At 41.3% G+C, this 18,630-nt stretch overlaps 1 protein-coding gene across 7 annotated transcripts in view; it reads left to right on the top strand.

Annotated features, from left to right (window-relative positions):
• gtdc1 (glycosyltransferase-like domain containing 1) overlaps positions 1–18,630 on the top strand; it is a 354,569-nt gene that overhangs the window by 273,926 nt on the left and 62,013 nt on the right. The gene's annotated exons all lie outside the window — the stretch shown is intronic.

The following is an 18,630-nucleotide window of genomic DNA, read 5'->3' as shown; positions in this document are numbered from 1 at the left end:
GGACCAAGGAAAACCAACCGGTAGGTTAAATGCCTGCTAAACTTTATTAAACGTTGTCTGACTTCTTAAAAGTGTCCCCACTCATTCTACCCCCCTTCTCTGCCCTTCTCTGCCCTTCTCTCTCCTTCTCTCTCTTTGTGTGTGTGCGCGGTCGCTCGATCCAGCTTGCGGTTTCATCACTAACGGTCGATACAGCTCGAGGCTTTCCAGGCGAGTGCCCACGAGCTTGAAGGTCAAAGACACCTCTTCTGAACTTGCAGATTAGGTCATCGCAGTGGGACAGCCCCTTAATGTGCAACCAGCAGACTGCCACATTTGGGGCAAGAGAGTGTTGACATGGTAGATACTTGGGTGGTGTTGAGAGGTGGGAGGCTTTATTTCCATTGTTTATCCTGGATTTCTGTACGCTGTTGACAAATGGATCCAAGCTTCTCAACCTCAAATGCTCTTCCTCCAATTTTCGATTATGAGTCAGGGATTCTCATGTATTGGTGAAAATATTACACTTTTACTAAGAGGACTTGATCTTCAACATTCTCCCTGATCATCTCTTGATGTGACAGAACATGAAACAGAGTGTCTGTTCAAAGTGCCTGGGGTCAGGCATGTATACGACATGGCCTACTCAACACATTATCGACTCTCATTTGAGCCTCAATGTTGGGGACATTTTTCTGGAACACATTGCTGGTATTGGTTTGCTTCTCCTGCCAATGGATTTGGAGAATGTTGCAAAGGCTACATTGGTGGTATTTAGTTTAGTTTAGAGATACAGAACAGAAACAGGCCCTTCGGCCCATTGGGTTTGCGCTGACCAATGATCCCCACACGCTACTCTACACACCAGGGACAGTGGAGCTCCCAGAGAAAACCCTGCAGGTTACGGGGAGAATGTACAAGCTCCATACAGGGAGCACCCATAGTCAGGATCGAACCCGGATCTCTGGCGCTGTGAGGCAACAACTCTACCGCTGTGCCACCGTGCCGCCCCCATATCGTTTCATTGTTTTGAGGTGCTTGTTGTCAATAGTCTAAGTTTCCAAAGCATATAGGGAATCAAGTAATACTGCTACCCATGAGATTTATGCTGTGTTTGACATCTTGATCCTGTGAACTCAAGGGTATGCTGGCACTCTGAATTTCATTATCAATGTTTGCCTTCATTGAGAAATGGGTCCTGAAATAATGGAGATTGTCCATGTTTCCGAGGGGCTCATTATGGCTCTTTATTGTTCAACAGGGGGAAATTATGGAGGTTCTTTGCCTTGTTGATGATGAGTGTAAGGACTATTATTTGCTCCAGTGAACAATTCAGCAGTACTTGGATCTCAGTCATTTAAACTAAGGTGACATTAGTTCTGGAGTGGAGGGACTGTAGGTTGAACATTTCCCACTTCTGTGTGAAATTAAAAAAAAATGCAATGCTGGAATTTAGTTAGTTTAGTTTATTGTTAAGTGTACCAAGGTACAGTGCAAAGCTTTTTGTTGTGTGCTAACTAGTCAGCAGAAAAACTATACATGATTACTATTGAGCCGACCACAGTATAGAAACATAGACATAGAAAATAGGTGCAGGAGTAGGCCATTCGGCCCTTCGAGCCTGCACCACCATTCAATATGATCATGGCTGATCATCCAACTCAATATCCTGTACCTGCCTTCTGTATACAGATACATGATAAAGGGAATAATGTTGAGTGTGAATTCTGAATTAAAAACAGGAAATGATAGAAACACACAACAGATCAGTCACCATCTGATGAAAGAGAAACAGAGTTAACCTTTCGGGTCAAAAACACTTTACCAGAACTGGGAAAGAGAGTAAAGAAAGCTGTTTCAAGTTTGGAATAAGATGGCAGAGGGATGTCTTGGATGTTTTCTCCACATTGGAAAAACCAACCACACATCACGTGACTGCGTTTACAATCAATCTGGAAGGAACTCAGATCTTGTTCTCACATAATTTTCCGCTGTGACCTTCTGCACTGCTCTTATCAAAACCTAATGTAAATTGGAAGAACAACACCCTATATTCTGTCCTGTCCAGAACCAGGGGCCACAGTTTTAGAATAAGGGGTAGGCCATTTAGAATTGAGATAAGGAAAAACCTTTTCACCCAGAGAGTTGTGAATTTGTGGAATTCCCTGCCTCAGAAGGCAGTGGAGGCCGATTCACTGGATATATTCAAAAGAGAGTCAGATAGAGCTCTCAGGGCTAGCGGAATCAAGGGATATGGGGAGAAGGCAGGAACGGGATACTGATTGGGGATGATCAGCCATGATCACCTTGAATGGCGGTGCTAGCTCGAAGGGCCGAATGGCCTACTACTACACCTATTTTCTATGTATCTATGTATCAGGGTATGTTGCAGCCTTCTGGATTTGATATAAAATTCTACAACTTCAGGTACCTCTATCGGTATCAGAACCAGCCGTTTCTACTGCACATCATCCATCTGTGATATTGACATGTTTTCTCACTCCATTAGCACAACCTGACCTGCTGAAAATGTCCTACCACCTTGCACTTCACAGCTTTTTATGCATTCCTTTATTTATATTCGTACTCTCCAAATGCCCTCACTTCATAGCTTCTGTTTGTATTTTCTGTCTATTCCTGCTCCTATTGACCCTTTGACAGGTTGGTCACTAGTTTATGCTCTCTTGCTGGCCCCATTCCTCCTCTTATTAGCCATAGTCCTAGCCATCCTAACTCCACTTTCTCTCTAACATGTTCACTTTTTCACAGTTCTCAAATATGGTCTTTGACCAGAAACGATAACACTCATTCTCTTTCTGCATATGTTGCCCAATCTATTCTTGATCAGCCCCAGGATCAACAGGAACCTTGTTGGATAGTCATTGAGTCATACACAGTGGAAACAGGCCCTTCGGCCCGACTTGCCCATGTCAATGCCTACACTGGTCCCACCTTCTTGCACTTGGCCCATATCCCTCTAAAGCTATCCTTTCCATATACCCGCCTTAATGTTTCTTAAATGTTGTGATATTACCTGCCTCAACTACCTCCTCTGGCAGCTTGTTCCATACACCAACCATCCTTAGTTGCCCCTTTGCTTCCCATTAATGTTTGTTTTCCCTCTCACCTTAAACCCACGTCCCCTGGTTCCTGATTCCCCCACTCTGGACAATAAAGTCCTATCCTACATCTCCCTATAGCTCAGGCTCTGAAGTCCTAGCAACATCCTGAATATTTTCTGCACACTTTCCATGTTAACAACATCTTTCCTATAGCAGGGTGCCCAAAACTGAACACAGTATTCTCAATGTGACCTCAACAATGTCTTGTGCAACTGTGAAATGACCTCCCAACTTCAATACTCAAGACGCTGACTGATGAAGGCCAATGTGCCAAAAGCCTTCTGGACTACCCTATCAATATCTACTTGGGATGTCACATGTAACAGTACACAAAAATAATGGAGGCAATGTCCCACTCTCTGCTTTTCCTCCATTTCATGGTAGAATTTTCTGATTTTAGTATTTATGCATTTTTCTTATGAAACCTGTCACTGCTCTCAGACGGTGCTTTCTAAATCCTAAACACTTACAGCAGTTATAATCTTGATTCCATGTTATTTATCAATGACCTGAAATCCGCGCTGACTGTTTGTAAAACCCCGGATTCATTGAAAAAAATGTGATTTAAAAAAAAAAAATGCTTGCTGAACATCCCCCGATGTTAAACACCTTGATTAATTCTCTTTGTTCTTTTCAATCTTAGAGAAAAAAGAACAGACCCCTCTAGTTAAGTCTGTTCACATATCCATAAACCCTGGACCTATCTTATCTATCTTACCTAATTATGCTTATTACCTTCTCCAAACTGGATCTAAAGTGCGTTTCCCAATTTGAATTTCTGATGGTTGTAATCTATCACATTTGTAAAACCCAAGCACCCTAACTGAACTAATTAGCAACATAGCATTAAGAAAAAAGAATGTTCCTAGGTTTCTATACTGTTTCAGGGAGTTTACCGATGAGGAGTTTGTCCAAAGCTCTGTGATGTGTTGAAACATTAAAGGCATTGCTTGTATGGAAAATGGTGCCACAGCTGAGCCATGCATTCCATTAATGTTTCCATCTATACTATTACTAAAACTCTTCGTCTTGTTCGTGGATGTTTGTCAATTTCTGTTTTCCTTTCTTCTTCCAAACGCTAGGCCACAGCCTTTCCATTTTCACACACTTTTTCTGTCGAGACGATAAACATCTTTCTGTCGCATTTCCACCTATATTTCCGGACTTTTTAATCGTTTAATGCTTTTAAAAAAGCCAAAAAACCCGACTAATGTCACAATGGACTCGCAAGGCAGGACAGGACACTCCAGGAGGGAGGGGCACTCCAGCGTACCCAAGTGACGTCACAATGCGCTCGCAAGGCAAGACAAGACATTCCGGGAGGGAGGGGCACTCCAGCACACTCGCATGGTGGCCGCTACTGGCGTCCGACGCCCGACGGGGAGGGTGGAGCTGGAGTGAGAGCTGTGCCCAAGGCTGAAAAAGAAGCCGCCGCTGGAACCAAAGACAAGTCTGGGTCAGGGGTCAGGGGTCAGGGACGAGCCCACTGGAGTCCAGGCGGTGGCCGAGCTGACGATGGAGTCTACAGCCAGGGTCTGTCAACTATCAATGGGTCTGCACTTGCTCAAGTCATAGTTTAAAACTCTGTCTCAGTCATAGTGGCAGTAGGAGTACTGCAATTGACTATTGCATCTGGATTGCAATTCTGGTTTCCCAGCTATAGGAAGGATGTCATTGAGTTGGAAAGGGTGCAGAAGAGATTTATTAGGATGTTACCTGGACTTGTAGTCTTGAGTTATAAGGAGATGCTAGATAAGCTGGGACTTTTTTTCTTTAGACTTACGAGGCTAAGGGGGTATCCTTACTGAAGTATACGATACCATGAGAGTCATAGATAAAGTAAACATTCACAGTATTTTCCCCAGAGCAGAGGATGCTAAAACTAGAGGACATCGACTTAGAGTGGGAGAGATTTAAGAGGGACCTCTGGGGCAACTTTTTTCTCTCAGATGGTAGACCATATCTGGAAAGAGCTGCTCGGGGAATTTATTAAAGTGGATACAATTATGGCTTTCAATTGACATTTGGGAAAATATGGATAGGAAGGGTTTAGAAGGGTATAAAAAAAGCCCAGAATGCCAACTTGGTTTGCATGAACAAGTTGGGACGAATGATTTGTCTCCATGTTGTGCAACTCTGTGACTCTAAAATAAATTCTGTCAGCATTTGATTACCACTATTGTAGCAGTGTGTACATGAAATGTAATCAAACTGGGGTAATAGTTCCTCACCCACCCAGGAGTTGAAAATACTTCAACTTCTCAACACGTATTAATGGTGGTAATTTGAAAAAGTTATACCTGAAATAAGAACTAAAAATGCAGGATATACTCAGCAGATCACGTGGCACATGTGGATAGGGAAACAGTTACCCAACTCAGGATGAAGATCTTTCTGAGAACTGACAAAGTGCCTTTGTCCTGAAGCATTAACTCTATTTATCTTTCCATGGATATTGCCTGTCCAGTTGAGTGTTTCCAGCATCAATGTTTTTTGTGACAAAGAGTGTACAACCAGGGACATTGACTCTGTTTCTAATTCCACAGATAGGTCCTTCTTCTTGCGTATAGCGTGCACAACCTAAAGTTGTAGGTCAACTTGTTCTATTTGATCTATTTGTTTGTGCACGTCGGGTTGATTGCATTAGTCGAAACTGGGTGGTCCACGTGAAGGTTGCAATCTCCCACCACAGATAGGTCCTGATTTGATGAGTATCTCCAACAGCTTCAGGCTTTATTTCAGTTTTCCAGCAACTGCAGTTTTCTCTTAACTCCCTTAACATGACTATATGCGGAACCATATTGCAGGAAGGAAGGGCAAGTAAATTATGGCCACCATTTATCTAAGGCATATCAATATGAGAACCGTGTGCATGGAAGTAAATATAGTCGTGCAGATTTTAGTGTGAAGATTTAGCTTTTTATATTTCTATCAATAATTAATTATTTTCCTGACAAGAAGGTAAACACTAAAGGTCTCAGACATCTACTAAACACAAAATACAAATCCACCCTTATATATATAGTGCTGGTCATGCAGGATGAGTCAAAGGACATAAAGAAGCTGTGTTTAGAAATGGTGGCTAGATATCTCCCAGGTGCATTAACGAAAGATATCAGAATGTATGGACATAACAAATAATCGGTCTATAACTGCTTAAGCCCCCCAAAATTGGAAGCTGGTGTAGAATTATGGTGTTTCATAACACTTTTTGTGTGTTTTCTCATTGGCTTTAGATTTGTGACCTTTCTCATTTTCTAATCTGATGTACTCTTTCTTCTCCCATCCTGTTTATTACTGATGTGTACTTGGGGAGAGAAGAATGTATTTTCAAGTTTACAGATGATACTAAACTTGATGGTGCATTGAATTGTGAAGAATAGAGCTGAACATTAAAGAAGTATGTTGATTGAGTGAGTGGAATGATGACAGATGCAATTTAACGTAATGAAGTGTGAGATGGCACACTTTGGATGTAGGAATGGCAGATGGAAATACAGTCTAAATGGAGAAACACTGGGAGGGGGGCTGGTAGTTAAAAAAGTAGAATTTAGGGCTCCAGGTAATCAGTCAGAAAGAGTAGCTTACAAGTGAAAAATCCAATCAAAAAAGTAAATGGGATGCTGTGTTTCATCACGACGTGTAGGATATCAAATCGACCAAGTACTATAATTAGACACAGTATCTTTTATACCTCATCTAAAACTTTGGTTTGAAAATATTTAAAGTACTTCTGCATTACTTATGTCTGGCTATCATTATTGTGACTTTTACGCTGCTGTGCCACTATCCCTTATGGAATGACAATGATTAGTATGACACAATGCTTATTAATAATGCTCTAGAATTTGTAGCAAACCATTCTTAACACCACTGCCACTTTAACTGTAAATTAACGAAACTAATTACCTGGCAGTAAGTTGATTTATAGGCTCTTGTTTCAGGAATCAATTTGGTTATTTCCTGCGATTTGGAAGTTGTGCTGAGCTTAGAACAGGCCACTTTTCGCTATTTGGCGCCTAATGAACATTATTGGGCAACAATCGGACTGACTTTTTTTGTTTGTACTCTTAATCAGTGAAAAGCTATCAACTTTGGAGGTTACCTGATCTTCGTGAGAAAAAGATTCATGGAATGTTGAGTGTAACAAAAGGAAGCTATCGATCCATGCAGTCTATGCTAGCTAACTGTAGAATAATCCAATCTTGTATTCACTCTGTCCCTGCAGCCCTGCAATTCCTTTATTCCATGTCCACTCACTGTGTGGTAAAAAAGGTCTTTCCGCACACCCCTCTCTTGCATCAGACCTCAAATCTGGGCCATCCTTGTGCCATCTAAACCTGTCCCAATCTCACATCTCCCCTCGACCTCCTTTGCTCTAAGGAGAACACTACAAGATCTTCTAATCTAAAATTATTAGTATTTTCTGACTATTTGGATTAATCTTCTCAAAAAAACATTTTCTCAAAAAAGCCACATCCTTCTTCAACACTCAGCTGGACAGGCATCTATGGAAAGGTAGAGAAATAGACCCAACACTATTTTTGTGGCCTAACCAAAATTTTATAAATGCTCGGCATCACAATCCTGCTTTTATATTTGTTATATAATTTTATGAAACCTAAGTTGCCATTTGTTTGGTTAACCATGCTCTCAATCTGTCCTACCACCTTTAAAAAGATTCAGCATCAGTCAGGGTGTCAGGGGTTATGGGGAGAAGGCAGGAGAACGGGGTTGAGAGGGAAAGATAGTTCACCAATGATTGAATTGCAGAGTAGACTTGATGGGCCGAATGGCCTAATGCTGCTCCTAGAGCTTATGAACTTATGAAACATCTATGCATGTGAACAGCAAGGTTTCTCCATTCAATGCACTTTCTTTAAAATTTAATGGCAACATTTATATTGCCTCTCCACTATCTTTTGCCAAAATGCATCAACTTGCAGTTCTCTGTATTGAATGCTGTCGGCTTGTCATCTCATGCTGCCAGGCAATCTTTGTCCTGTGGCAGTCAATTGGTATACTCCTCACAGTTTGTCACACCCCTAAATTTGATATCATCAGCAAGTTTTGAAATGTTGCTCTGTATCCCAATCTCCAAGTCATTTATATATATCAAAAAGAATCAGCGGTCGTGGCACTAACCTTGGGGAATACCATTGTCATCCATCCTCTGTCTTGAAAAACAACAATTTATCTCAACGTGCTGCTTTCTGTGCTTAATCCAATTTTTTTATAGCTATCAAAGCTGATACAAGAGCTGCTGTCCCTTAAGCCTAAATTTTGCTACCTAGTTTTGTTCTTTGTCAAACTTTTTTTCTTCAAATCCATATCGAAGACATCTACTCCAATTGCTTAATCAGTTTTCTTTAACACTTGATCAAAAAGATCAGTCAAACATAATCTATTTTTTATAAATCCTTCTGGCTCTTCTGAAGTGAAATATCCTACTTGAGACTGCGACCACATTTCATGTCGTCTACCACAGTGTGCTAACCACAGGTAACTCTGCGACAATGTTTGTTTCCATAACACAAATTGGATATAACATGACTGCTGAATTAGAAAACACTGGAGCCACAAGGAACTGCAGTTGCTGGAATCTTCAGTGAAACACTAAAGGACTGTCCCACATAGGCGATTTTTTATGTGACTGCCGGCGACTAAGCTGTTGCCACACGGTCGCCGGGGTGTCGCCTCTATGGTTGTGAGTCGTCTCCTCAGTCGCCCAAAGAGTCGTAGCGTTTTTCTGGTCGCTGCTGGATTTTGAAATGTTCAAAACCTTTCAGCGACAGTTGTAGCTTGTCTTCTCCTGATGTAGCTGCTGTCGTAGGTTGTCGTAGGTTGTCGCCAGGTGATGTAGGTTGTCGCCGGAGCTGACTTTGGTGAATTCCATTGTCGTAGTCGCCTAAAAAATTGCCTAATTGGGACAGGCCCATTAGTCCAGTCGCCAGTTTTTCACCGACCTGCTACGACTATGACGGTCGCCGGCAGTCGCCTAAAAAAATCGCCTAATGGGACAGACCCTTAAATGCAGGAGTAACTCAGTAAGTCAGGCAGCATCTCTGCAGATGATGTGTAGGGAGAAACTGCAACTGATGGTTTAAGCCGAAGACAGACACAAAGAGCTGGGTCAGTGGGTTAGGCAGCAACTGAAGAAAAGGAATAAGTGACGTTTTGGGTCGAGAGCATTCTTCAGACTCCTAGGTGAGGTTTTAGGCTGAGACCTTTCTTCAGACCCTGAAGAAGGGTCTCGACATGAAACGTCAGCTATTCCTTTTCACCAGAGATGCTGCCTGAGTTACTCCAGCTTTTTGTGTCTATCTCTGGAAATGATGCCTGACTCATTGAGTTACTCCAGCACTTTGTGCTTTAATTAGAAAACACAATTCGCATTATGTGGGACAATTTGATTGTTACGTAATTTCATTTGGGAACTAGAGAACCGCTGAAAAATTACTTTGGAATTGACAAGCAGAAAAAAGCTGCCTTGCATTTTAAAAATGAAGGAAAAAATATCTGCTTCCCTGTTTCCATTGCACACTTAAACATCTAGTGGCAATTGAAATTTACCAGCAATCACTTCAATTGATACTTGCATAACAATACTCTATTAAACAATGTTAAATGCAGCCTTTAGTATTTTTAGCTTGCAGTAACAAATAAACTTACAGGTCTTGAAAAGACATTCATTTTTGAAGTTGCTGCAGGAAAAATCACTGTTGCTCTGAGTCTGAGCCTCTAGCCCCTAACCCTCTTTTCCCCCATTGACACAATTGCCTTTATAATTCCATTAGACCAGGTGCGGACCCGTTGGGCCTGTCCCCCAAAGCAATATTCCACCACTGTCCCATAGCACCCAACTGCGCAGGCGCAGCTGACGGGTTCCCGTTGTGAAGCCAGAGATCCCTGTTGTGACGCGTCACGAAAAACCCTCCCCCAACTGCGCAGGCGTGGCCGGCAAGTGGGAACTCGACTGCGACGTTTTTAAAGTTCAAAACGGCAATAACCTGTAACATATCACCCCCTCCCTCCTCTCCTCCCTCTTCCCCCTCCCCTCCTCCATTACCTCACCATCCCTCTTCCTACCCATATCCTCCTCCATTCCCCCTCATCCCCCAGCACTCCCTCCCCCTCCTCTTCACCCTCCCTCTTCTTTCCCCTATCCTCCTCCCCTCTCCATTCCCTTACCCTCAGTCACTCTCTCCCTCCATCCATAACCACTCTCCCCTCCCTACCCCTCCCTATCCCTAAGGATTTGAATAAAACTGATTTTTTTTTTAGAATCGCTTTTTTTTAATGTAAATGAGATTTGGGATCCCATTGTGACGTCATTGTGAATGAAAATGGAAGAATTTGATTAAAACGGTTTTCTTTTTTTAAACCACGATTTTTTAAGGTAAATTAGATTCGGGATCCCATTGCGACGTCATTGTAACACAGCTGACGGGCAGGGCACGTAGAAAAGTATTTTTTGTTAAGTTTAAAGTTTAACATGTCAATAACCTGTAAAATATAACATCAATTTGAACGAAAATTGTTTAATTTACATCACAAGACAGTGGTGAGTAAGGTGGGCCAAAAATTGTAGCGCTATCATGTACCGATTTGGTGTAGTTTCCGGAACTCACACGCACACACGCAAACAAACAAGATGAGTTTTAGTAATATATAGATTTTATATAACACGAGGATTCTTAGGAATGTGATTATTGGGGTTAGTTTAGGGATACAGGCCCTTCGACCCACCATGTCCATGCCGACCAGCAGTCCCAGCACACTAGCACTATCCTATACATGCTTGGGACAATTTACAAATATGCCAAGCCAATTAGCCTACAAAGCTGTATTTCTTTGGAGTGTTCGAGGAAACACACGCGTCACCAGGAGAATGTAGAAGCTCCATACAGACAAGCACTCATAGTCAGGATCGAACCCAGGTCCCTAGCGCTGTAAGGCAGCAACTCTACTGCTGCACCACCATGTCAGGTTCTAGCAGACAGTTTAACTTGCAGACTGACAATGGTATTCACCAAGGTCAGACTGTATAACTTACATAGAGGTTTCAAGAGAGGTTACAATGATTTTTTTTGTATAGTTTTAGTAGCAGAAACATTGACAGTGCCACCACAGCATCATCAACCTTCGTCACAGTTGTTCCATAGATTTAGTAAAATCACCCACAAAACAAACAGCGTAAATTGGATTGCCCCCTGGAGTAATACCATATAGTGTTTCAATCTAAGTTTTCAAATGACAGCTCTAAACCAGATTTACTTCATTCTTGTGATATGTGAAGTACTATTCTGTTCACTCTCAGAGATCTATTATTCTTTATGGATGCTGCATTTTTGGCAGTTGTCTTCTTCTGAAGATTTAGCTAGTGGAGATAGGTGTGAATCAGGCACAGGGAACGATATTACGGACAAAGCAGATATAATATAACGCAAGATGCCAAAATGCTAGTGTAGCAATTCATTCACAATGTTAGTGATGTTTACACCAGTCTTTCACTTCAATTTATTGAATCCCAAGTAACTCCAAGTTCCCTTGGCTAGATGATTAACAATAAAAGGTCTTGTGGCGGGCCGAGCCACTTTGGTCTCGAACCGCCGTTCGTCGAGCTCGAGCATTCGCGTGGACCTGGCTTGATCTGGACCGACCAATCAACGGCGACCTGGGTGGACAGCTGGTGGGGTGCAGCGGACCACGGAGCTAGTCACTACGCAGTCAAAATGTTAACACATACACCTTGCCCCTTTGTACTAATTGTTGAGCTGTATCATTTAAATATTAAACTGAGTGTTTATACAACATGTCAACCTCTTCAGTGGTGATCCTAATGATCCAAAACGGCCTCTTTTGGATTTCATCATGCCTGGAGGAGACAACCCAGACCAGCAGAACACAGTTTTACTCAAACTGCCCACCTTCTGGACATCACAGCCCCAAGTGAGGTTTGAACAAGCTGAAGCCCAATTCCACATCCGCCAGATAACTGCCAAGGTCACCAAGTACTACCGCGTGGTCAGTGCGCTGGACCAGGAAACTGCCGGGCGCCTCATCGATTACCTTCGCCGGCGACCAGCCGACAACAAGTACAAATGGATCAAGACGATCCTCAATGACACATTCGGTCTCAGCCGCCGCGACAGGGCGGCAAACCTTCTGCACATTGTTGGCCTAGGCGACCGCAAACCATACGTGCTCATGAATGAACTACTCACTCTGATGGATGAACGCAAGACCTGCCTCCTTTTCGAACAGGTCTTCCTCGAGCAGATGCCTGAGGACATCCGCCTGCTCCTCGCGGATGACGGTTTCACTGACCCCAGACTGCTGGCAGCCCGTGCGGACATGCTGTGGTGGGCCAAACAGTATGGTAGAGTCACCATCAATCGGGTGGTGGCTGTGCCTCGGCAGGTCATACAGGCAGTCACAGCCTCCATGGAAGGAGCGGCAGTGATGTCAGCCACGAAAGGCGCATGCAAGGACAAGTGGTGCTAATACCACCAAAGGTGGGGCTCCGAGGCCTCCCCCAACTGCACAAGCATGGCTGACGGGTTCCCGTTGTGATGCCAGAGATCCCCGTTGTGACGCGATCTAAAAATGGCGGTGGGCCCGGCAACCCTCCCCCAGCTGCGCATGTGCGGATGACGGGGCCAGCAAGTGGGAACGCAGTTAATGGTATAAAGTTAATAATGGTTTATTAAGGGAATAACTTGTGAATGATTTTCTCAAATGGAACAAAACCTGCTACAACCACCACAGGCGATTGGTGAGTAAGGTGGACCTAATATTTTTGCACTATTGTGTACTGTTTTGTTTGTATTTCGGGAACATACAGGCATGCATAAATTACACTTTTTAGTCATTTTTTAAGTTTACTAGACCAAGTGAGATCGGTTCCCTCAACGCAATAATCCACCACTCATCCGTTCCTCCAATGCAACCCATAACCCATTCCCCCAACGCAATATTCCACCACTCACCCATAGCGCCCACGGGAGGCCTGGTCCCCCAACGTAAGATTCCACCACTCACCCGTTCCCCCCAACCAACCCGTTCCCCCAATTCAATATTCCATCAGTCACCCACATATCACTTAAAAAAATCCAACTTTTCACTTAAAAAAATCCAATTGCACTTGCTGCCAGGACTCAGTGTCCTGTGATTTGCAACATTGTAATGGTCAGGGCCAGCATGTGCAATTGGATTTTTTACAGTGAAAAGTTAAATTGGCAGTTTATGTAAATGAGATCCCATTGTGACATCGTAGCTGCTAACTGCCATTGCAATTTCAAGTGATTTATCTCAAATTGCTTTTGTAAAGTTTAAAATTGTAAATAATTTGTAAAATATACATTCGATCTGAATGAAACCTGATACACCACACCACAGGACATTGGCGAGTAAGGTGGTCCAAAAATTGTAGCACTATTGTGTACCATTTTACCGTAATTCAGGGCATCGGGGCATGACTCACAGACAGACAGGCTCACAAACAAACAAGATGAGTGTTTTAGTAATATATAGATATATATCAACTTTTATTAAACTGTTACATTGTGTCTACAACAAAAAACTGCACATTCCTGCTGAACAATACCACTTTTTAGAATTCCATATGAGCCACTTCCTTCCATTTTCCTTTTATCACAACAACCCTTCTTTCATTTTCTCCCTCATGTGTTCATTCAGCTACTCCTTAAATACGCCTGTGGTATTTGAATTAACTACTCCCTGTAGTGACAGCTTCAACTTTCACAACCCTTCAGGTAAAAAAAATCACCTGAATTTCCTATTTGTTAGTGGCGATTCGGTATTAATCACATTTGATTTTGCACTTCCCCCAGGTGGAAATATTGGCTACCACTACTGTAAAATCTTCACATTGGCCTCCCCTCAACCTTCTGTAAAGATCAATCACCAACCTGATCATTTTTTTCTTATTAAAAATATACTCTCAAAGCTTCATTCTTCCACATCTTTTTTTGCAACTTTTGCAACATTTCCTCGACTATGTTTTCACAATATGATGATTGGAACATTGTTTAAACCAAATGTGTAGGAAGGAACTGCAGATCCTGGTTTAAACTGAAGATAGACACAAAAAGATGGAGTAACTCAGAGGGTCAAACAGCATCTCTGGAGAAAAGGAATAGGTGATGTTTTGGGTCGAGATCCTTCTTCAGACTGGAGAGTCAGGGGAAAGCGTCAGGAGAGATATAAACGGTGATGTAGAGAGATATAGAACAAATGAATGAAAGTTATTTTAATAAGTAATGATAAAGTAAACAGGTCATTAACCAAAGTTTAAACTTTTCAATTTTATTCTGCCAGAATTGAAACGTAGTGATAAGTTTGATATTTACTTGGAATTATTAATCAGTATCTTTTATTTATAGTTTGTAAATTTGTTCCACTCCTTTTACCCATTTAGACTTCTGTTATCTGAGGATTATTGTCTTCTTTATGCTTCAAAACAAATTGTACATCATTACACGTACTGTAGGTTAATTGCCTTCTGTAAATTGCCTCTGGTGCATAGGATGAGAAAGTGATATAACATGGAATTAGTGTACGGGCTTGGACTCGGTGGGCTAAAGAGCCTGTTTCCATGCTGTATCTCTAAACTAAACTAAAACAATAATACTTTTAAAAATTAATAATGCATACTGATTTTGAAAATTTTGGGGATATTTTCGGGTATTATATATTAATTACCTGTTCCATTCCATTCCATTCACCCACGAATATGGAGTCAAGGTGAACTTACTTGATATTTACTTTCATGTGGATATTTGCTTGCATACACAGGTAAACTCATATTCTACTGCAATAAAACTAATTTGAAAAGCCTAGTGGAGAAGATCTGTACTGAGCCCACCAGCATCCATTCAGACCCAAAATAGGTTATGCAATCCTGAGTAGCATTCTCTTGCCGTTAATCTAACACTTGAAGCTGGCATAGTTGTTGAGAAATCAATGGCATATCACAGTTCCATTATCACAGAGTATGTTTGGAAAAATTGCTTATATATTTTAAGTGAATCCAGATGAAATCACAGAATGTTTTAGCCTATACAAAAGCCATTCAGCCTATTGATTCATAACAGCTCCTCCTTTTATCTTCCCCTATTAACTTCCCTTATTACCTTCCCCAGCTTTCACTACACTTCCAAGTTGAGATATATCTGCATATTGAGGGGTGCATATATGGATAGGTTCACCAAGATCATTTCCATTCATTGTGTACACCCATGGCCTTATTAGTCCTTCCAAAACACTTCACTTTATATATTTTCAGGATTAATGTTTGCTCTTGCCCTGGCCATCTTTTCTTCTTATTGATATCAGCTTAAAATTACAGTCCACACAATTAACAGCCCACCAATCTTTGTGTTCATCTGAAAATGACTCCCTATATTTTTTATGTTTGTGTGGAGATTGTTAAAGTATGTAACACACAGCAGAGGTCTCGGAAACAATCCCTGTGGCAGACTGCTAATCACACAACTTCCAGTTACAAAAACAACCCATGACTTTCATCCTCTGCCTCTCGACAATGTACCAAATCACCCTGGATTCCATGGACTCTTACTTTGTGGAAGAACCTTCCAAGTGGGGCCTTGTTAAAGACCTAATTGAATTTTTTACAAACTACATAACCCGGATTACCATCTCAACATATGTATTTACATTTTCAGAAAAAAATCAATAATGTTAGTCAGGCATGATCTCTCTCCAACAAAGACATGCTGACTACCTTTGATTAATCCTGTCTCCCCAAGTGCAGATTAATCATATCATTTCCGTGCCTCTGATGTTTGACTCATCAGACTGTAATTACTTGTATTATCCCTGCTGCCATTCTTTAGTCAGAGGGTGGTGAATCTGTGACTTTGCCACAGAAGGATGTGGAGGCAAAGTCAGTGGACATTTTTAAGGCAGAGATAGAGAAATTCTTGATGAGTACAGGTGTCAGAGGTTATCAGGAGAAGGCAGGGGAATGCGGTTAGGAGGGAGAGATAGCTCACATTGATTGAATGGCTGAGTAGACTTGATGGGCCGAATGGCCTACTTCTAATCCTATTCCTTATGACCTTATAACCTTATGAATGAGGATACAATATTTACTTTCCTCATCTGGCATCTCTTGTAATTATTTGAAATTGAAGTCCTTTGGCCGACACCCCACCTCCCTTCCACCCATCACCCCTGAATTATCTGACTACAATGTCTTTAGAAGACATTATAATCCTCATGGTTAATTGTGCCAGCAGTGAACCAAACTTTTTAAATTATTATTTTGTGTTGTCGTGTAGATATTGTAAACCTATCTTTGATCTTTTTGCCGTCCCTTAATTTGGTTCTACCTAAAAAACGTACAATTTCTTGTTCTGTTATTGTCATTCCCGTCCACTTTGGTCTTTCTTTTCCCTCCTCATTGCTCCCCTTCTGTGCCTAGACATCATCTATGTTAGTTTAAACCTCCCTTCTCCCCTCCTTTAGGCTCCTGAATTCATGACATTAAGTACATTTAAGCTACTGCAAGAAAATAAATGAGACACGTAAAGTGGATATTCTAATTCCCTCAAAAATACTGAGTGTCATGGCATGTGTGCCAGCACTTATCGGCAATAAATGATTTTGAAGAGGACGAATTCACAGCTGATGAGGGTAAGTATACACTGTCAATGCCTGTGAGATGCCCTGGAACATCAACAAACAAATGGCCAAGCTCAGGGGCAGTGGTCTTGAGGGAGGATTCCAGAAGCTGCTTCATGAATAGAGATCAGCACATCCGCTACTACTGTGGAAGATGGGGGAGCTGAGGATGCATGAAAAATGGATCAGGAGCCAGGAATCATTGATCCAGGAATCCTTCCAAATTGAACGTTGATCTCAATGTTTGTAGTTACCAGTGAAGTCAGTATACTTACATATGAGGAGAGTGTGTACGCAAACCTAGAACACGAGAGGTAAAATCTACACGATCAGTGCGGAGCATCAGAAGATACAGAGGTGGATTTATAATTGTAGTTTATTTTATCAAACACTAAAAAGAAATAGGTTTAAATCTCTGCAGATGTCATTGATGATGTAATTGCATGTGATCCTGCAATGTCAAAGTCAGAAGATTTTGGTCAAGTTGGTATTTACTGAGAATCATTAATGCTTTATAATAATTATATGTAATTTAAAACAAGAACAATAAATAATCCCTTTGTGTGAATTTGAGAAACTATTCTATTCTGGGTAAAAGGTCCTTGATAAATGCACCTTCTGTCATCAGTGTTCCTGCTGTAGACAACAAGTTTTTCAAACCTCAAACTTGTTTTACACTAATCCTGATTCAATTCATCTTGTTTGCTACTTGTTTTAGTCTCAGTGCTGTCATATAGTTTCAGTGGTCTGCCTTACTTCTCGAAGGTGTGTGATGAGAGATTAATAAGAAATGATGCCTTAATCAGACTCGAGATACTCTCTGCTCGGCTCCCATTCTGATCCTGAGGGGTAGAATATTAAAAACAAATCATGCTATTTATTTTCAAGGGAAGAACTTCTTTCTAAGCAGCGTTGTTACTTTCTGGTAGCTTCTGCGGATGGATGTTTGCATGAGTGAGTGGTAAAGTAAATAGAGTGTACACTCACTGTTAATTATGGAATGTATCACTTCAGATTTTCTTTGGTATGGAGGACCTATTTGGGCTCTCCAAGGCACCAATAAATCTCAGTAGAAGCCTATGGAATTTCCTTTGGTGTTTGTATGCCAATTTAGTTGTTTTTATTTAATATTGTTTAGATTTTGTGTACTCTTGTGTACTCTTTCCCCACTTCAGGGAATCTAGAATAGAGTGTAGCTGGGAAATGGCCAAGGGAATTCAATCAGTGAGTTTGAGACTTCCATGTCCACACAGGAGCCTTGAAACCTACTGGGGTTTATGCTGAGAAATGCAGGTGGTTCCATGCAGATTTGCTGGCAAAGGAAAGCAACATCTGAGCCCATGTTGCCTGCAGTTATATACTGAAAATTTTCCTGATTATTGTTTCAATAATTACCAGACTGTACTGATTTCAGGTGAAGCCAATTTCATGCTGAATTATTTGAAATTACGGTAATGCAAACCACAATCACAAGAATGGCCTTTTCTTGGTTGACTTGTATCCAGCAATATAACCACAATATTATGTGGAAAATTTGGTTTTCTACCAATAAGTGACCACTTCCCTATAACTGGCAGAACACAAGCAGGTTATTTTATTTAATAGTATATCTCAACGCAATAGTCAGGGTAGACAAAAATGCTGGAGATACTCAGCGGGTGGTTTATTGTCATATGTACCAAAACAAAATAATGAAATTTTCAATTTCAGCAGTACAGCAGGTTTGTAAGCACAGTACTCAATAGATAATATAATTAAGAAACAAAATAAAACTTCAATAAATAAAACAAAACAATATAATGCAAAGAAAAAACAAAATGAAATTAGTCATTCTTCTAGAATTCTGGTATCTTAAAAA

This window comes from Leucoraja erinacea, chromosome 7, assembly GCF_028641065.1.
Source record: "Leucoraja erinacea ecotype New England chromosome 7, Leri_hhj_1, whole genome shotgun sequence".
NCBI classification, from domain to species: domain Eukaryota; kingdom Metazoa; phylum Chordata; class Chondrichthyes; order Rajiformes; family Rajidae; genus Leucoraja; species Leucoraja erinaceus.
Note: the sequence above shows the minus strand (reverse complement) of the source record. Positions and strands in the feature narration are given on the sequence as shown.